We start from the raw sequence: 21,662 nt of genomic DNA on the forward strand, positions 1-21,662 counted from the left end.
AAGAGTAATTGTGGCTTCATAGAACGAATTGGGTAGAGTGCCCTCAGTTTCTATTTTGTTGAATAGTTAATATACACTTTTCTGAAATGGAGGGGGTGTTGATCTGGGTGAGAAGGGAGATGTGTGGGGAAGCTAGGAGGAGTGGGGGGAAGGGAAACTGTGGTTGGGTATGAGAGAAGAATCTATTGTGAATAATAATAATAATAAAGATAGCAGTGCAGTAGACAAACATCTTTTTTTTCCTAACAAAAATCATGTAGAACTTCAATCAATCCAGTTTTCTTAGGACTTCCTAACTCTGAGATTTCCCAAACAGCACAATGCCTGACAAATCATAATATATTTGTTGAATGGAATCTCTGGAGAGATGAATGGTAAGACTACTTCATTTTGGATAAAAACAGATTTGAAAACTGCTTAGAGACCTACATTTATTTATTCCTAAGAAGTGCTTTCTTCCACAGTAATTTCATCTCCATATGGAACAGAGTTAAAAGAAGCAACTCAATATCCTTAATAGATGGGATAATTTACAAAAAATTCCAAAGGAAGTGTGTTCCAATAACTTACAGGAATTTGTTATAGTACTATTATTTAATGACCAGAGGAGTAAATTTTCAACAAGTTAAGTCAAATTAGGCTCAGTTGCATTAAAGAGCAATTATATTATTAATAAAGCACAGAGGAGGGGAGTGGAAGATGACTCCATGTGTAAAACGCTTACTGTGCAATCACAATACCCATAGGTTAAAGCTTGTGTAGAGCCACATGTCTATAACCACAACACTGATGGGCACAGAGGAAACCACATAAAGTAGGAGAGTCTGTCTTAAAATAAAGTAGAGAATAGATGGTACAAGAAGTAATCCTATGTTGGCCTTTGATCCCCACATATGCACATCTGTAGGTGTGTGTGTATTATGTGTGCGTCCACACATGCACACATGCACACATACACATGGGGCAGAAAATACGGGGTAGTGTCTCTCTGTGTTGAGTCTATTCTAATCACAGTTAAGTGAGATCTGTTCTTACACAGCAAAGCCTTCAAACACTTCTACTTCATTCTGAACCTGATCTTTTCAGAGCAAAAGTGCAGATCACCCAGGGTGGTTTTCACACTTTTGTCTTATCATACATTGTCTGACTTGCAGCATGTATGTGTCATTGTCTTTCTTACTATTCAATTTGAGACTACCTTTGCAGACGAATACATCGATATCAGGTACAATGAGAAGTCATGGTTTTTGAGAGCAGGCATTAAAGGGAAAGTATCCTGGGCAACCTTACATCATGTGCCAATGCCTGTGAACACATCCTAATCAGGGCTGTGAATAGAGCAGATAAGGAGTGCATATTTGTGGAATGAATAAACACATGAACAACGGAAGATACTAATATAAAAAAATCAGTGGCTATAGGTAAGTACCTGGAGAAATGACTATATAATACAATTCTATTATCTGATGGTGAAAATGTAATTTAGGTGAGCAGATGCGAAATAAGTAAGAAGACATTCAGAGTCAGCAAACCACGGGAGTAATACTTATTTAGTTTATCTAAAGAGCCCGCAAGCTCATAATATAAGATATTCAGAACTGGGATCAAACAGTGACCTAGCAAGCATCTAACAATGCACAGGACAGCCTAGCAGGCCCTCCCCAGCTGCTAGTTCTCTCAGAGAAGATTCTTCGCATGAAACCAGAGATGGCTGACTTGGGAGGCAAAGCACGGAGACGCAAACCAGCCATGCATCACTGGTATCAAATTGATACAACTGAAAATGCGAGAAGCAGGCTAACCACATTCAAGCAAACCCATTTAATTTTTCATAGAACACCTCTCCTTGTAACACACTTCCCCTTAGAGGGGAGACCACAGCAAAGAAATCCTTAATTTCCATATTTCAAGTCCCAAGTAGAAAAAGTCGGAAGCTTCACTCCGTGCAGGGGAACAGAGGGATATGAGAAATGCTGGTTTGGTTTACGGCATCTGTGTCAAAATGAAGAGCACAGAGAGAAAAATAAACAACATTGAAAACGGAATTCGATTTAGAAGGTAACAAGGCAAAGGAGAGATTGCAAGCATCTTTAGAGTCAGAGAATTTAAATTTATAACACACCGCTTACTTAGTGTGTAATCTCAAGCAGTTTATTTCGTATCTCTTGAGCTTTGCTTTTGCTTGTAAACTGAAGGCAGTGTCCTCTGCTTCTCAGAGGATATAAGAGGGCACGTACATGTGTGTCTGGCACAGTAGGAGCTCAGTAAAATAAAATTGCCTTATCTTCATCCTAAAAGTCATTTTTCGTAAAACAAAAATACAAAGAATGCTGGAAAGAACCATAAAAGTTTCCCTAACACTGGCAAAGCAGGAGCCCAGAAAGGACATAAATCTGTAAGTATGCTCCTTGCTCTTAATCAGAGACTTAGGCTTTCAAGCACCAAATCCATTGAAAGGTATATTTGAGGCCATTCCATCTAGCTTTTAAGTTATTTAAAGAAAAGCCAGAACAGGGAAAGTTAGAGGGTGCTTGTTATCTCATTATTGTAAAGTCTGAAGGGAAGTACATTAAAAGTTAAGCAGCCAACTACAATCTTAATGCATTATAAAACACCATTCTACAGCGAAACCACAGGGCTATTCACTCAGGTGACATCCCAACAATTCCAAGGGAAGGACCACTCAGAGGAAAGAAAGACTGCAGAGTGATATGGACAGATCGAAAACAGATATGGAAGTGCACAACTGTAACTCCCTACATATGCACCATCGTAAACAAGAAATAATAATAATAATAATAATAATAATAATAATAATAATAATAATAATAAATCCAAGCCTAAAATACATAGTGGCTGTCTAGCATAGAGAGTATGGAACATGAGGGAAGGATCATCCCCTGAAAGGAGTATTTTTATTTACTGTTTATTTGTTAAATATATTCATATATTAAATGTATACTAATAAGAACAGAGAAAATGAAGTCTACATGTGCAAATTGGTGGTTGGGCATGGTGCGTCTCTAGGGGAAGGGACAGCCACTGACCCTATGAATGTAGATGTGCCTGTCGATGTTTCTGGCAGGCCTGAGAAGTGCTGTGGATCCTGGCGCTGGCATCATCTCTTCTAGAGGGCTCAAAGGGCTCATTGCCAGGGACAATATCCTTGCAAATGACATCCTTATATCCGTCTCTCTGTTCTTAGCCCTTGACCCCAGACAACTAATGTGACTGCCCTTTCTGGCCCTGACCAACCTTGAAATCATCAGAAGTTTGTTTTTCATTCCCTTGGCTTTTTTTCTTGCAGTTGGAAAAAGAACTGCTGAGCAGAGAGTCGCAGGAGCTAGGCTCTACCATCAGGCTGGGTTCTGATGGCTCTTCTATGATGGCTAAACCACAGAGGGTTCATAGTACACAGATATTCCACAGGTGGGTTACAGATACAATGAGTGCAGCATTTGATTGCGTGTGTGTGTGTGTGTGTGTGTGTGTGTGTGTGTGTGTGTGTATCTGTGTGTGTCTATATCTGTGTGTATGCATGTATGTCTGAAAAAAATCATAAGATTCTATAGCATTTGCTATTTTTATGGATGAAACAGCTTGTTTTACATTTCTTTAGACCAATATTAATGCCACAGAGGCATGCAAGCAGTTCCTATGTGTCATTTTACAATGTCTGGGAACTAAAAACAAGATAAGATAAATTTGAAGTTATTTTGTTTCTAAGAAAATTTTAGTTGACAATTTAGTCCTTCTCCCATGGTCTGAGTACATTGCTAGAGGTTAGCTGTGAATCAGACACACAGAAGAACGACAATTCCCAATGGAGTTCTGTTAAGTCAGTGCCCGGTGCTGACGTCATCACTGACGTCCTCAGTCATTTAGACAGACCTCCCTGTTCATTCTGACTGTTTTCCAGCATCAGCATCTTTCACTTTGTGAAAAGAAATGCTGCCCCACTCACTGCTACCTTTCTGTTTACCCTTCTTCTGACTTAAAAAACATTGGGAAAAATATAGTAAAAATGGAGAAAGTAAATTAAATGAAACCCAAAGTCTGTGTTGAATTGAAAGAGTTCCAATTTGTAGGTTGCTACATAGCAAACATTTTTGAGGGAATGTGTAGCGTACTCTATACAAGGGTGCACATCTGCTTCTGTAGCATAACCAGCATAACAATTGATGTCAACTGCTTTGATTGAGAAAAATCTAAATAAATACAATGATGTTATGATGAAATGGGTCACCATACAAATCTGCAAGCAGACAGACAGAAACTAAAACTCAGTGAAATAATTTAATTATTCTTGAAAAGAAGTTCAACTTGAGAAACTTGAAGTAGGGAGATTCTCCAAGGCAGAACTTCATGAGAGTATGAAATGTATCGGAACTTTTTTATTGAACTCTAACAGTTGCTCCAAAGTCTAGCACAAGAGATACAAACATATGGTAAATTAATTTTGAGAGTACCAACACAAATCTGACATGTGTCGAGAAGCAGCGATGAGATTACTAGATAATTTTGGAATGCTTAATTTAACTTAAAGCATAATTTTCTTTGGTTGATTCGATTTACCTTTCTGATTAAACTTCTGGTCCCGAGAGGTAGGAATTTGTCGTCAGTCCATGCTTTACCACTTACCAGCTGGGTTTCTTAAATACATTATCCTTGTTATAGCTCCAGGGTTCTAGTCTGAAGGTCAGACTAACAATTAAATAATACATGAAGCCCACTTCACACCATGCTTCAGTGCTTGTGAGTCCATGCCTTGTGTGTTGTCATTATTCTTGTTGAGTACAGCATCTTCACAAAGAGAAAAGATGTGTGCTCTGGCCTCAAAATGCTTGGCACGTTCCAAATCTAGCCCCCAGCTCTAAATGTAGTACCTGGAGCATCCTCAAGCCTTGTTTCTTTAGAAACTATGACTTCAACACTAGCATCTTTTATCCGATAAGAAAACTCAAAAGAAGGGAAAGGAAGTGAATGGTTAATGATGTCAGATCCACCCTGTGTACCTCTGGGTCAAACTCATCTGGATAAGACCTTTAACACAGTGATTGAAGGAGGGAAGAGACAGAGACACATAGAGAGGACTAGGGAGGGAGAGACAGAGACTGGAAGCTGAGACTTTGGGGCAATGGTCTGTCAACTTTGGTAGCTAAGTCGAACCAGAGCAGAATCAGAAATCAAAATCAAAACAGAAAACCAGTCAAGCCAGGTTTATAAAATGTGTAATCTTTCTCTTGACAAAACTCACAGAGCAGACAGCATTTTTGCAACTTGATCAAGGAAAGTACCAGCCTTTTGTTCAGCAAAAAGCAATTGTTAAAAAATCTCCCAACTCTTTTTTTTTCTAAAATATGCCAATTTTCCTTATTTCAGAAAGGCTTGCGAGCTTCACCAATTTGCTCAGCTAGAAATCTTGAGGATTACAGTGATACTTGCCGATTGCAACAGGAAAATTGCTTAAGCCTCACAAAAAGAAGTTGATATAAACTTTAAGCATTCTGCCTTCCTGTGCCTTCTCTGCCTAGAAGATTTTCCTTAGAAGGACTCACTTCTCCAGATATTAAGTTTATTAACTACAAAGACATTGATAATTGGTCTTCATTTGAGTTTGCTACATCAGCCTGGTTATAAACTGACAATGAATCAGTCATTCCATTCCCCAAATTCCATGATTACCATAATAATATTAAATTATACTAGATACCCTCCAAAATGAATATAATGGTTCAGGAGACATAGATATAATGATACAAGATATTCAATCTATAAATTATCATTGATAATGATAGAGAATGACACCTGACACTGAACTCTGTCCTCCACATGCATACACGCAGAAACACACATACACACTGTCTTAGTCAGGGTTTCTATTCCTGCACAAACATCATGACCAAGAAGCAAGTTGGGGAGGAAAGGGTTTATTCAGCTTACTTCCACATTGCTGTTTATCACCAAAGGAAGTCAGGACTGGAACTCAAGCAGGTCAGGAAGCAGGAGCTGATGCAGAGGCCATGGAGGGATGCTCCTTACTGGCTTGCTTCCCCTGGCTTGCTCAGCCTGTCTCTTATAGAACCCAAGACGTCTAGCCCAGGGATGGCACCACCCACAAGGGGCCCTACCTGTTTGATCACTAATTGAGAAAATGCCCCACAGCTGGATCTCATGGAGGCACTTCCCCAACTGAAGCTCCCTTCTCTGTGATAACTCCAGCCTGTGTCAAGTTGACACACAAAACCAGCCAGTACATACACACACACACACACACACACGTGCATGTGCACACACACACATATGCATGTGCACGCACACACACACATGCATGAATGCACAAATGCATGATATTTACACTCTGCCACACACAAAGAGTGATTTAAAAGGTGCACCCATATATTTGAGCATTTAGCCTACCACTAAACGTTAGCAAATTCAATCCTAAAATTCAGCTTTCTTTGGAGACAGTAAACTGGAGGTAGTTTTTCCTCTTCCCTTGCTTTGCAAAAGAGATTAGAATTACACAAAATTTGTGTTTCCTCAGAAACTGCTAGTGAGCAATATGCAAATGTGTCATGCACATAATTCAGGTAGCTGCATTAATTTCCTTGTTCTCAAGAGGCAGCATCTCACACCCTGGTAATTTCCTTCCCCTCCTTTCTGGAAATGAAGGGTGGGCGGGTATGGAGATGGTCTTTTGGCCACTCCACCCACCTCCCTACGGGGGCTCTTCTTCTATGAATACAGAGAAAACCATCAAGTGTGTTCCCTTGGAGGCTGAGTCTCTGACCATGGCTAGGAAGCTGACAGCAAAGGTGAGTAAGGGCTGAAACAGGCTCCTAGCCAACATGGAAATTGGGTTTTCTTGGTCATACCCGAAAAACTGATTCAGTGCTACAGACCCCTGGTCATTTGTGTCTTAATTGGATCACTGGATCTTTCCTTTTCTCTGTGCTACAAACAACAGAAGTTTAATGGGATTTGACCATTTCCAGCAAGGCGGCACAATGTTCAGCTCTCTCAGAACAGGTAATTGACAAGACTGAATTAAACCATCATTATAGGAAAGGCCTGAGTCCCAGAAGGAATGTGACCAGCACTTCTAAGTCAGAATGCTCCTTCCTCCCTTTCTATCTAAGGTGATATGCCACCCAACTTACCCTTTGGGTGTATGTCCAGAACACATGGCTAAACATGATTCAACCACAATAAATGCCTATTTAAGTCACATTTCTCTTTGCTCGACTTCATTATCTCTGTTTTGATGTCCATGTCCTTCTCCTTACTTTCTGAATGTGATGTTTCTTTGGAAGAGTCCCTTGAGTGACAATAAGACTCACCTGACCACCTCTGAGGAAACGAACCATCATTTCACTCTCTTTAAAAAGAATGGGAAAGGAATAAAGCTCCTTTAGATTTCTCAATGTAAGCTCCATATTTTAATATTATAATTAAATAAAGGGTATAAAACGCAGTTGAACTGCCTGAAAATTGTTACCTTTTGGGGACAGAGAGATGACTTTGTGGTAAACAACATCTCCTGCTCTTGCAGAGGAACAGTATGGAGCTCCTTATAACTCCTTCATACTTTTTCAGGCTCCCATGGGCACCTGAACTCACCTGTATACACCCACAAATACACACACACACACACACACACACACACACACACACACAAATAAAGAAATAAATCTAAAAGAAATAATGATTTTTCTGAGGCTTCTTTATAATCAGAACTTACAAAATTTTACTATATTACTATATGAATTCTGTGGTTCAAAACCAAAGCCAAAATGTAGACAAATAGCCAGTATGTTAAAATTCTACAATTCTAGATCATCATCAGATTTTAATGAGAAACAAAAATGATTCTGGCTTCCTGTTGCCCTCTACAAGAGAAGGTCTTTGTGATAGCTTGCATTCCAGTGATCTGAGCTAAGGCACTTTCATCCTCTTGGATGAAGTTAGAAATCATCTTTAGGAGCCTTCCCCGAGGCCTCGGGACAGCCTGCCTCTATGTCTCCAGCTCATTATGAAACACCACAAAGGAGGGATGCCACGTTGTTGCTGATGGCCAAAGCACTTCTTTTGATGGATGTGGACTGTGTCTCCTCTAATTGTGGGAAGTTCCCTGCATCCCAGTTACGAGGGAGGATCTGTGACCTCAATATAATTGTACTAATGAATCAATTCCAAGCATCAGGGACATGGTCTATCCATGATAGAAAAAACAAAACAAAACAAAAGGAATCTCAACGATTTGTTAGGTACTAATGAGCAAATTGGGAGAGCACTTGTAAGCTCTTGGCTTCCCATAAAGAGAAACAGGGAGGAAACAGAACAGCAGAGCATCATGGGCGCGTAGCTCTTTCCTCCCATGCCTGCTCATTTGAGCTTATCAGTGGTAACAGGATTTACAAGCCTTCGCGGCTTTGGGAACAAATGAAAGGCCTGCTTCACTCTGTCTCTGACAGACTGAAGGAGATAGATGCTTAAAAAAAATAAATAAACTGTCCATGATGTGTTGGTTTTTTAAGAAAGTTGGATAATAATGAGGAAAACCTTGTCACTAGGTAGGAGATATTCTGGAGTGAAACTCCCTGATTCAGTATCCAGTGTTGCTATACAGGGTGTTCCTTGGATCAGTGGAGGCACTTTCACTTAGATACAGCTTGCTTCCTTTTAGCACCATACTTGAAACTTCCCTTTTCCCAGGATGCATCTTGTGGGACAAACACCAGTTATGACTCCACTGTTATTTCAGTTTCTTTTGAAAATACATGACAAATTGGTATTTCCTTGAGAAATCTTAATTCTGATTCCTCTTTCTATGCATTTTCCTACATGGCACAGTCTTTTGTGGGGAGCGGTGAAGCTGGAGAGACATTCGCCATGGCAAGATGGCGCCTACTTCCGCTGTCAACTCCTAGTAAACAACTGTTTGCACATGTGCATAGAGAACTGTTTGCGCATGTGCATAGAGTGAAAAGTCACGGCCCATTCTGGGGTGTTACGTAGTGTAATGAGCGAACAGCCAATCATGGGCAGACAAGCCCGGCTGTGGTGTATATAAGCAGTGCGGATTATTGGCTCGACCCTTTTTTCCCTCTGGATGAGGACAATAAACATTGCTACAGAAGGAACCTAGTGTCCGCGTGTCTTCTTGCTGGGGAGACGACTGCGCGGGCTACAGTCTTTCCAATCAGTGGCTTGATTATCACTCTGTTCCCTCCCTGCACCGACCTTCATTCTCTGTCTCATGCCCAAATTCTGCCTTTACACAATGGGTTCATCTGAAGCCACACAACTATCGTTAACTTATTCTGTGGAGTAAGACTCACTTCGAATTCTTATTTTGATGGTCATTTAAAATAAGGATTTCAGTAAATATGGCTATGATGACTGGCTCTGTAATCAAGCTTACCAGAGTTTTTAATTGTTTCACATTTACTACCTGTGTGACCTTCAGGGATTGATTTACTATCTTTCCACCAAATAGCTATGAAAATGCCAATAAAATTGGAATCTCTCAACACTTCCCTTCCTTCTATTGTCTCAAGAGATTATGGTCCTTCCAGAAAAGCACAAAGTCAGAACTAATCTCCATGACTGTAGAACTAACTGCACAAGACTTACTTTTGTTGAGTAGTGGAACACTGTATTCTATTCCAGAACAGTCTACAGGAGGACAGTTACACCAAAACAGCAAGGTGATGTGTCTCTCAGAAGAACTACATGCACACAGAGTAGACACTGTATGCCATTTTTCTTCTGCTGTCTCTGAACCATAGGTGTTGCCAAAGCCAAGGGTGAACATCTCCGAGGCATCACACAGAAGGAAAGGTAGATCAGCCTGTGAAGTATAATTTTAAACTCAACAGACGCATGCATTTTGACTTTGTATCCTTTTCTGAAGTATACTGAGCCCCAGTTTTCGCATCTGTAGAATGGAAGTAGCAAGAGTACTTTGTGATGAGTAAATCTAATGAAGAAACCAACGTGATGTGCTTCAAAACCCAAACATTCAAAAATCCTTAGCCATGGCCAGCAGGGATAATTGCTGAATGCCTGCCAACCCTGTTCCCCCAGGAGACGTTTTCCTGGCTGGGACTTCATTAATTCTATTACCCAGCTCACTTGCAGATGGAGCATTTCCTCTATTTGACCTTGCTTTGTAATGCTGATGCAGGCAGTAGAATAGCATTAGCCTTCTGGAACTCTCTCATCGCCCCTTAGCAACACCATCAACTCTTCCAGAAGGATTCCTGAGTTTTCCTCACTCCCACTCCCTCCCTACTCACTGCCCCCCCATGTGTGTGTGTGTGTGTGTATGTGTGTGTGTGTGTGTGTGGTGTGTGGTGTGTTCTTGTGTGTAGAGGCCAGAGGTCATCCTCAGATATTTTCTGTCTAACACCATCTAACTCCTCTTTTGACAAAGGACATCTCATTGACCTGGATCTCACCAAGTATGATAGGCTGGATAGCCAGCCATCACCATGATTCTCATAACTCCACCTCCCACGCACTAGGATTCCAAGTGCATGCCAACAGGCATAGCTTTTTGGGGTTTTGTTTTGTTTTGTTTTTGCTGTTGTGGTTTTGTTTTGCTTTTTTTGTGATTGACTAAAGCTCACATTTTTTTTTGTTTTCTTTTTTTTATTAGATATTTACTTTATTTACATATCAAATGTCACCCCCTTTCCTGGTTTCCCCTCCAAAAACCCCTATCCTGCCTTTCCCTGCTCACCAACCCACCCACTCCCTCCCCCCTGCTCACCAACTCACCCACTCCCACTTCCCTGCCTTGGCATTCCCCTACACTGGGGTATCGAGCCTTCTCAGGGCCAAGGGCCTCTCCTCCCACTAATGTCCAACAAGGTCACATATGGCTGGAGCCATGGGTCCCTCTTTTATTGGTGGTTTAGTCCCTGGGAGCTCTGGAAGTACTGGTTGGTTCATATTATTGTTCCTCCTATGGGGCTGCAAACCCTTCAGCTCCTCTGTCCTTTCTCTATTTCCTCCATTGGGGACCTTGTGCTGAGTCCAATGGTTGGCTGACAGCATCTACCTCTGTATTTGTCAGGCACTGGCAAAGCCTCTCAGGAGACAGCTATATCAGGGCCCTGGTTTTTTTTTTTCCCCTGTGGATTTTGAAGCTGGAACTCAGTTCCTCATGATTGTAAGGCAAGTATTATAAAATTTGATTCTCTCTCAAGACCTCCTGAATTATACTCTTAAATAACACCACTCTTTCCAGTATCAAATCTTTGAGAGAGAAAGAGAGAGGAAGAAAAACTACATTTCAACTGTGACTATTTCACCCTAAGACAATTACTCTAAGCATGCATGCATGAATGAGGGCACGAGAGAGGGCGTGAGTGCACGTGTGCACACGTATGCACACGTATGCAAACACACACACACAGTCCCCTTATTTTTGCAAATAAAAATCCTCAGAACAGTAGTCTCTGGGTGTGACTTGTATAACTATGAAGGCAAGTTCGAAAGTTTTGGTAAAGTCCCTGGTGTCAGGCAGAGTCCTTCACTTGGTTGCTACTGACAGCAGATCACTGAAATTCTTCTTAAGTACCGCAGGCCTGATCCTAGCTGTCCCTAGCTGTCTAGATAGAGCAAATAGATATAAGCAAATGAACGGTCTTACAGCTGTCTCCTGCCATTCATTCAAAAGAGAATCTCTCAGAGGCTGACTATCTTTGTTCAAAAATAAATTTAACTAGAATTTCGTTGCCATGGGATGAAGGGAACTTGGAATAAATCAGTCAGGCTCAAGCAGGATTGCCAGTTAAAAGAAATACAATGACTGGGGCTCAATTTCTTACTGACATAAATTGAAAAGGAGGAGGAAGAATCTACAAATAATTCTGTCATTATCAAAGGCTCCACACAAACCTGGACAATAATTTGGGTGCCTCTGTTCATTAGGCAGACACTAGGTGAGGAGAATTTAACTTCTTAATTAGGAAAGTGATTTATGCGATCATGCTTCGATTTCTAGATTTTTACCTGTTTTTCCCAGCTCACCATTTACTTTATAAATGGGATTGCGTTCTTGTCTCTGAACACAGCCCCTCAAAGGAACACTCTATCAAGTCCCCACCCAACTGGTCTTCTAAGACTCTTCTAATGTTCCTTTCTTGCATCCCTGATAACCTCTTTGAGGGTTTGGCTAAAACCTCTTTGATCAGTTGATCTTAGTTTCCCCATCAGTCACCAATACTATTGTTGTAGTCCATGTGAGAGACAATTGATCTTTTCCTTAACTTCATAAAAGCTTTGACTTGTTCAATTGGGGGATTTTCCAGTGTGTCAATATAAGTCCATTTCCTGAGGGTTCGAGAGGACATTATATGATTCTGCGTCACATGGGAGGCTCTATACCAGAGACAAATTCAGACTTAATCACGTCATTAAAAATATTGAAGATTTCTATGTATACTAAAGACTGGATTCTTGGGGAAGGAAGTTCAAGTTTCACAAAAAAAAAAAAAAAGAACTATCTAACTTGAAGTGCTGATTTCTACTTCAGATGTTTAAATTTTGTTGCAATTTGAGGGAATTCAAATGAAGTATAAAATGAGTGGGCAAATCTTCAAAGCCAACCACTGGAGACCTTCACTGGTTAGCTACATTTCACAAGAGTTAATCTAATATTTTATGAATGTTTTATTTGCAAAACAAGCCTTTACCCTAGCTAGTCTAGAGACTTGGTAGCATCAATGGTACTACTATTACTTGAAGTTAAGCTTGATATTTAGATCTTTAAAATAAAAAAAGTCAATACAAAAAAAACCAAATAAACACAAACAAAGAAAAATCAGGGGGCTAGAGAGATGGCTCAGTAATAAAGAACAGGTACTGTGATTCCAGAGGACTCACATTCACTTCTTAGTACTCACACTGGGCAGCTTCCAAAGGTCTGTAACTTCATCCACTTTGGTCTGCCCTCCTGTGAGTATTACACTCAAATGCACAGGTACAACACAGTCACACACATATGCACATGATTGATTAAAGAACCAGAATTACCCTCAAATCATTCCACAATGTTAGACAATTTTTGAGACTCAAAGTGTATATTAATGCTGAAATCAAAAGTTGACTCAGAAGAACAAAGGGTGCTGCTGTCTAATTTACTTTGCAGAGTCTCAAGAACAATTCAACATCATCATGATGACAGTCCATGACTGACGAGGACTTCTTTGATGCACCCAAGAAATTCAACCCCAGATCCTGCTAGCACCAGTTTTCTCTCAGCTTTTGCCTTCCATGTGCATGTAGATGGACACTGTTCTGACACACTCTGCCATAGTGTTCCTGCATAGCAAGAACTTCTTCATCTTGAAAGGGTTAGAGCTTTCTTCTTGTCATGATGAAAGACACACATGTAAAATTTACCACCATTTAAGTTAAACAACTAGTGTGTATAGGCACACTCATAACGTTTCCCGAGCTATTCTCATTCCAAGCAAAACTCTGAAGTCATTAGGTGGCAACTGTGCATTCCTCGTCCACCCCAAATTGCAAGAAACAGGAATGATACTTTCTGCCTTTTTGAATGTTTCCATCCTGCACTCTTTAACGAAATTAAAAAGGCTAGAATTGGAACTCATTCTTCAATATTTCCCTGTTACAACTCCTTCCATATTTTCTAAGCCCTGTCTGTGTAAACTACCAATCCACAGTTATGATCTGTCTTGCATTTATACGTTTTTAAAAAGACCCTATGCACGAATGTTGCTCTAGCCAATATTAATGGCATCTGCTCCTTCCTCCATCTCTTACTGAGCTTTTGGGGTCTTTACCTGCCTTATTCACACAGCTTCCATTTGCCCTGTTTAGCCTCTCTCTTATAACTCATCAGCCTGCAAACAACGGAAATATAAAAAGTCACTTTTCCTTGTTCATGCCTCAGTTATCTACAACCCCATCAGCATCCTTCCAATATAAACCAAAAAGGAGAAAATGTGTTTTTATCAATGTTACAGAAAGAAAAGATCAAAATAAGGCCCAAACGTAAATCTCTTCAACTTACATGAGTCAGAATTTGTGGTGATTCTTTTCTCTCTTGCCTAGCATAAAGATTTCTGATTCAAGTCTTTCTATTCTTCCTCTCACATCCTTTCTCACTCTTCTCTTTCTCATGACAGTCATTCTCTGTTTAATCTCAACAGTCAAATTTCCAAAATGAGATGTCTTTTCTTATTCTTATTTTCAAGCTTAAACATATATAGAACTTTATATTTCTTCCCTTTAACAGAATCTACCATTCTTAAGCATCCAGGGACAACCTGCTTAATTCTTGAATGTGCTGTGCCTCACTTTTGAGCCTCCATTCTTGCGCTATGTGTAAACTTAAGCGATGTAGCACTTTTAAAAAATCAATTAACATGGTCTCCTTAGTTCTAGACTCAAGCACCTTGAAGACTACAGCTATAGGGTAGGAGAGATGGCTCAGCAGTTAAGAGCATGGATTGCTCTTACAGAAAATTTAGGTTTCCGACGTCTAGAGCAAGAAGCTCACAACCGCCTTTGATTCCAACACCAGGGAACTGAATGCCCTCTGCAGAAGGCCAGGCCTCCATTTGCAACTGCATCCCTATGCACACAGCCACATAGAGGCATATATACATTATTCAAAAACAAAAGTAAACCTTTAACAATGAATAAAGCTGTGGTTGCTATACATTATTTACATTCTGCATCTTTCCTACTGTCAGGCAGTCTTTTGCAGACAGTAGACCACAAACACTTTTCTTATTGGTTATTTTATTTATTTACATTTCAAATGCTATCCCCTTTCCTGGTTTCCCCTCTACAAACCTCCTATGCCCTCTTTCCTCTCCTCTGCTTCTATGAGGGTGATCCCCCACACAACCATCCACTCCTGACTCACTGCCTTAGCATTCCCCTATACTGGGGCATAGAGCCTTCACATGACCAAGGGCATCTCCTTTCACTGATGCCAGATAAGGCCATCCTCTGCTACATATTCAACTGGAGCCATGGGTCCCACCATGTGTACTCTCTTTGGTTGGTGGTTTAGTTCTTGGGAGCTCTGGGGAATGGGTCTGGTTGGTTGATATTGTTATTCTTCCTATGGTGTTGCAAACCCCTTCAGCCCCTTCAGTCCTTCCCCTAACTCCTCCATTGGGGTCCCCATGTTCAGTTCGATGGTTGGCTGCAAGCATCTGCATCTATAGTGGTCAGGCTCTGGCAAAGCCTCTCAGGAAACAGCTATATCAGGCCACAAGTATGTATTGTGAGCATAATTCAGTCTTAGCTGAGTTGAACCTTATCTCTGTACTGTCAATGTAGTAAATGGCTGGCTTAGCAGATTAATACTGTAAGCATAGAAAGTCTGGCTCACTTCAATATGAAAACCAAAACAATATTTTAAGTAACAGTTCTGTGTCTACCTCCATTGACAGACTCAATGGCTGTTGTGAACATTGTGTGTTTGTTAAAGCACTAAAGAGTCACTGGGGTTAGCATCCTCAACAGCTCTATTGCTGGACTCAGTTTCTGACCACGTTTCTGGTATTCCTCCCTGTAACCATCACCTCATCATACACTTAAGCTGTATTCTTTGCCTTGAACTACTGCCCACAGTTGGGGGACTTTGAGGCATGACTCCTCTTGCATCCCATCCTTTTGACTGCTGGAAGGATGTTGTAGAACGAACTATTCAGTTCAGTACTCTTGTTCTTGAAGTCTTCGGTTTGTATCTTCACACTGAGGTTGTGTAGGTCCCAGACCTGGAAACCACCTGTAGAATTCTTTAAGAATCACAAATCCAGAAACCTGCACATTAAATTGAGACCCTTGAAAAAAATGTGATTTAAAAAAAAAAATCTCAGCTTTACATTTCACAAGTATCTGACTGAAGAAACGCTTCATGCCCAGCCTCAAGGGTTGCTGGAAGAAGGACAAGAAGCCTTCATTGTAGGTCCCAACAGCCTTTAGTTACTACAGTTGTAGGTCCCAACAGCCTTTATTTACTACAGTTGCAAACAGTAGTATGTGTCCCTTGAATTCTCCTTCCTACACTCCTGCCGCTATTGATATTGTTACCGTTGATAATATAATGCAAAGGCCAAAAACAAAAGCCCTGACACATCTCAGAGTCACAAGCAGAAGGTTAACCAGAACAAAAGGAAAAGCTCACATGTATAAAACAAATTCTCATGCAGCACACACAGGGGTGCTCAATGGCTCCAGCTACCCACTAGTTACGAGTTTACACAGTGTTATCTAGGGAACAATTATATGCTGGAAATATTTGCAACACAAGAAAGACAAAATAACAGAGAAAATGACATATACTAAACATCCTCTGAAAGGCAGAGTGCTCGGCAGGTAGGAGGCCCAGCATTGCGGACAGCCCCTGCTACCTTCATGTCTCCTTTTCAAGACTGTTAAAATTATATGACCTTTCACAGATGATCCCAGGTGATTCTTAAAATCAGAAGGCAGGAGTTAGATTAAGGAAGCTACTAAAAGGAAAGTGAAAAGAAAATACAGACATTATAGATGGTTGTTATAGCAACCAAATGCATGTCCAGATCTCTGTCTCATTCTTTTTCAACTCTCCCTATAATCCTGTTTTTAAATTAATAACCTCTGGTAATCCTTTTAAGTTATTCATCAAGATGAGAGAAAATGGTGATTCTTCCTTATTAGTGAAAACAAGCAAGTTTATTTTCTAAATGGGCAAAAAATAAAATAGATGACTGTAAATCAAAAGAATATCAAGCAATCATGGACACAAAAGTAATGAGAGTATTTTCATGAAAGATTCTACACAGTAGTGATTGTCAAATGCATGCCAGGGTGAGAGAGACTAAGACAGACAGACAGACACAGACAAACAGACAGACAGACAGAAACGCAAACACAGAGACTTGGGGGAGAAGTCAGATAACTTTATAGCCTCTTTTACATGTGTGTTCTGTTGAAATCTTTAAAATATAGTGAGAATGACATAATGGTAGAAAAACAGTAAATCCTTATTTCCCGAAGCAAGCTGGTGTTCTATACAGCCTGTGACAAATAAAAACCAAGTATCACATTGCATAGTATCTAAATATGTACACAGTTCAGCTTACTAGACAAACTACTTGGGGCAGTAGTTTCTGGCATTGGTTCATACAAAATGCACGTCTCAAGAAACGGGAGGGCAGGCTAAAGGGCAGGATGTGGTGAAGGATGACGACCACTAAGGAAAATGCCACACGTATCGGCTTCTTAAGCACATCTCTGTATGTCTTTGTTAGGGTTTCTATTGCTACATCAAAACACCTTGACCAAAAGCAACTTGGGAAGGAGAGGTTGGCTTATGTTTGCATATGCTCATCATCAAAGGAAGTCAGGACAGGAACTCAAACAGGGCAGAAACCTGGAGGTAGGTGCTGATGCAGAGGCCGTGGAAGGGGGTGACTAGTGCCTTGCTCTTCATGGCTTGCTTAGCCTCGCTTCTCATAGAACCCAGGATGACCACTCTAGGAGTGGCACCACCCACGATGGACTGGTCCTTCCCCATCAACCACTAATGAAGAAAATGCTCTATAGGCTTGCCTACAGCCAGATTATAAGGAGATATTTATCCAGGTTCTCTCTTCCCAGAGGACTATAACTTGCTTGTGTCATGTTCCCATAAAACTAGCCAACACAATCTACATATACAAAAGCTGTTTAAATGATGTTACCCTCTAACAGAATGACAATGACTCAGGAACCATAGGATGCTAAATAAGAATCCTATGGCTAGAGATGGGCTACTTAATTGGTCAGTGGGTTCCCACAGATCCCTTAACATTACAGACTAAAGCCATTTCTCTTGGTTACCCTTACAAATTTTGATGGTAAAACCATATTGGCAAGGACATCATACATTTGAGCCATAGAACATGAAATAAAAAAGCTGGTATTCAGCTAGAAGCTTCATCCCTGTTAGCTAAAATGCATAGTTCTGTGAGGTGCTATTTATGTCACAGGAAGAAAAGTAATTAGCAATATCACCCAGATCTTACCCACATAAGCTACAATAACTGATATAATCGTGAACATTATGTGAATAACTTTCTGCTCAAATTTAAAGGCCACTCCATATAATAACAATTACGCCTGATACCATTAAGTAGGCTCAAACCCCAGGGCCTGCTAGGTCATAGACCCAGAGGTGATATTAGCATTCTGCTAAATGGAGACAGTAGCAAGCTGCCCCTTAAGCTCTCATGTTTATGCTCACAGACTAGTGCATCCCACAGCTCCTCAGGGAAGCTTCCCTTGCGGTAGATGGCAATTAACACGGAACTCCACAACTGCTCAGAGTTCAGTGAAGGAGAAACTATGGAGTTCCAAGGTGTTATCAATCCCCCTGAACAAAGGCTCAGGGATCACCATAGAGGAAGAGATGGAAAGATGACAAGAGCCAGAGAGAATCAATGTCTACAGGAAAGCCGTGATGGCAGTCGTTGCTGACCATTGACATCAAAGCCAGGCACCCTCAGCACCATGACTTCATAGAGAAGGCCTGCACAAGGTGAAGGCACACGAAATCCCAGAACGAATAGGGAGGGGCATGAAGTCTCATCCCTAGCTGATGAGCAACCGGCAACTAATGGCTGCCTGGGAGGGAGAGTCATGTTCCTTCCGGGATACAGAACCATGAAGGCTCCACATGCATTCATAGATTCATAGGTGTCCTTCACTGGACTACATGACTGAGAGAGAGAGAAAGAGAGAGAGAGAGAGAGAGAGAGAGAGAGAGAGAGAGAGAGAGAGAGAGAGAGGGAGAGAGAGAGAGAGAGAGAGGGAGAGACAGAGAGAGACAGAGAGGGAGAGAGACAGAGAGGGAGAGAGGGAGAGAGACAGAGAGGGAGCAAGCACATGTTTAGAGAAAAGCATGAGATGCTGGAGAGGTCTTGAAGGGGATGAGATGGGATGGATTTGACTAAAGGGCACCATGTAAGTACATGAAATTGTCAAACAATAAAAATAATTTTTAATAATACAACTTTAAATGTATGACTATCTTTTTGAAAGTATTTCTCTGCCAGATTGCCTCTTTACTTTTGTTTTCGAGAATCGTAAGTCACACAGATGGAGAACTATAGGAGCTTGAATGGGGAAGAAATGGAGGCTCTGACTGAACTGGGGAAGTGACGTGTCCAAAATAACAGCTGGCATTACAGTGTAAAATTAATAATAATATCCAACGCTTGAAAGATGCTTAGATATGGCAGATGTTGTTCTAAATGTCTCATAGTTCAGTTAATAGTCACAACCACTTGATTATTACGTCAATGTTAACTAAATACCAGGAGACAAAGAACTGAGGGAGGAAAATACCATTCCCATGATCCCTCAGCCAGTGAGCAGATGTGTGAGGGCTTTCAGAGACAGGCCACCTGACTTTGGAAGTCCTAGTCTCAGCTCACTAGTACATAATAATAGCCAAACTGTACCTCACTTGCTTACTCTTTCCCTCCCTTTCATCCACTTACAAAATCATTTTGGAAGAATAAACTCCAACTATCTTTATGGCAAAACAAATTGCCTTCTTAACTCGAGGCATCCAAGACCATGGGCATGCTCCCACAATAAAGATCACTGTTGTGTTTGGAAAGGGAGGTGCTTTGCCAACAGGCTCATTTGGCGCTTCCTGTAGATGGATTCCCACAACCTCCTCATCAGCGGTCTTATTTCTACATCATATCTTTTATCATGGAGAATAGTCATCATCTCACCAATCCAGGATGGACATGGGAGAAGTATGGACCTCAGGAATGGCAGGAAGGATGGTGTAGATGCTGGGTATTCTGTCAGCAGCACATCACATAGGTTCTGTACTTACACAGAGGGCCTGTCTCTCTGTTGAGCAATTCTTCCTCTAAAGCAGCCATTCTCAACCTTCCCAATGCTGAGACCCTTTAATACAGTCCTTCATATTGTGCTGAACCCCAACCATAAAATTATTTTTGTTACTACTTCATAACTGTAATTTTGTTACTGTTATGAATCATGATACAAATATCTGTGTTTTCTGATAGTCTTAGGTAACCCGTGTGAAAGCATCATTTGATGCCAAAAGTGTTGCAACCCACAATTTGAGAAGCACTGCTCTAAAGGAAGAATGTAACACAGAGCTTTCATCCCCTAGACTGCAGTACACAGCATTCCTTCTGGCTCAATTATATTAACACAAATACGTTGGGAGGCTGGAAGATGGTTAAATCAGTAAAGCATCTGTTGCACAAGCATGAGAACCTGGGTTCAGATCCAAGCGCCCATGAATAAAACCCAGTCACAATATCAGGCATCCATAGCTCCAGGGCTGCAGAGATGGAGGAAATAAGATATTTAAGGTTCATAATCCAGTCACTTATTCCCCCCCTCCAGGCCTTTCTATGAATATAAATTATTTGAGACTTATTTGATGTTACTGCTAAGTCTATCCTTCTGGCATGGTGCTTTGCCCATAGTAGATAGTCAAGTAAGTGTTTTAAATAAAAAGAAGAGGTAATTTAAGTGTTCCCTTCATCCATCAAATCCTTTCATATCTACAAGCCTAACAATCCCTGTGAGTATGTTAGGATCTTTTCTTGGATCATTCTCTCTTTTTAAAGATTTATTTATTTATTATATGTAAGTACACTGTAGCTATATTCAGATACCCTAGAAGAGTCCATCAGATCCCATCATGGAAGGTTGCAAGCCACCACGTGGTTGCTGGGACCTGAACTCAGGACCTTCGGAAGAGCAGTCAGTGCTCTTAACCACTGAGCCATCTCTCCAGCCCCCTTGGATCATTCTTAAAACATAGACTTTCTAACTCCTTGGTATCAGCTCATGAGAGACCTATAAGAGATCTGTCCAGGGTGGAGACTTTCTTCGGTACATGTAAACTTCTCCAACTGCTGAAGTTCTATAGCATTTATCAGTCTTTATCATTCCTACTTTCAAGACAGAGACATCAGTTCACATTTGCCTTTTGTTTTTCATTTGATTCCGAGGTCATCACATCTTCTTTTAACTTGGAAATTGCGTTCTTGGGCAATTCAAGGGTATGTCTCCACATAAGCAGAGCATTTCTTAAAGTTTCAGATTCTCCACTTAAGCCAACGAACCCTGAGGAAGAAATGTGTCCCAGGTTCCTCAGAAGGGAGATGCAGAGGTCTGCTGTCCTTCAGTGTCTTAGTGAATTGCACACGACTGTTACTCAGTGTGGTATTACCCATAAGCAGGCTGGACACGAGTGCTAGTTGCTGGGTGACAAAGAAATTCCTTTCCAGATGGACACACAAGATGGACGCCTGTGCATGAGAGAAATTCCTGTGCTGCCAAACACCCAAAAGTAAACAAAATCCATCTCACCTAGAAAAGATTCGCCAATCTAATTTGTGCAATTACCTATCTCCCTAGCGATGATCTTGTTTACAGATTAAAGCTATGAATCTAAGCATAGAAATAAGATTAAATCTGATGAATTAAATTCCTATTTGCTTAAATCATCTGCATGTTGCCTCTTTCTTTATAATGCAATTCCAGATGGAAACAGGATATTTTAACTGTCCAGTTTTCAAAGACATAATCACAAATTTTTAAATCACCAGTTGAGTAAGCAGCTAAGGCGGCCC

The 21,662-nt window shown here is 40.8% G+C and overlaps 1 protein-coding gene and 1 long non-coding RNA gene across 6 annotated transcripts in view; one reads left to right on the forward strand and one right to left on the reverse strand.

The window, feature by feature from the left end:
- Positions 1 to 5,717, forward strand: part of LOC116103987 — a 27,235-nt gene extending 21,518 nt beyond the window's left edge. For both annotated transcript variants that reach the window (XR_004123650.1, XR_004123649.1), the window contains 2 exons: positions 3,308 to 3,429; positions 5,383 to 5,717. This is a non-coding gene — a long non-coding RNA (uncharacterized LOC116103987). The remainder of the gene's footprint in view (positions 1 to 3,307; positions 3,430 to 5,382) is intronic.
- Sorcs1 (sortilin related VPS10 domain containing receptor 1) overlaps positions 1 to 21,662 on the reverse strand; it is a 540,204-nt gene that overhangs the window by 495,940 nt on the left and 22,602 nt on the right. The window lies entirely within an intron of this gene.

The sequence above is a fragment of the Mastomys coucha genome, unplaced genomic scaffold (genome assembly GCF_008632895.1).
Source record: "Mastomys coucha isolate ucsf_1 unplaced genomic scaffold, UCSF_Mcou_1 pScaffold21, whole genome shotgun sequence".
NCBI classification, from domain to species: domain Eukaryota; kingdom Metazoa; phylum Chordata; class Mammalia; order Rodentia; family Muridae; genus Mastomys; species Mastomys coucha.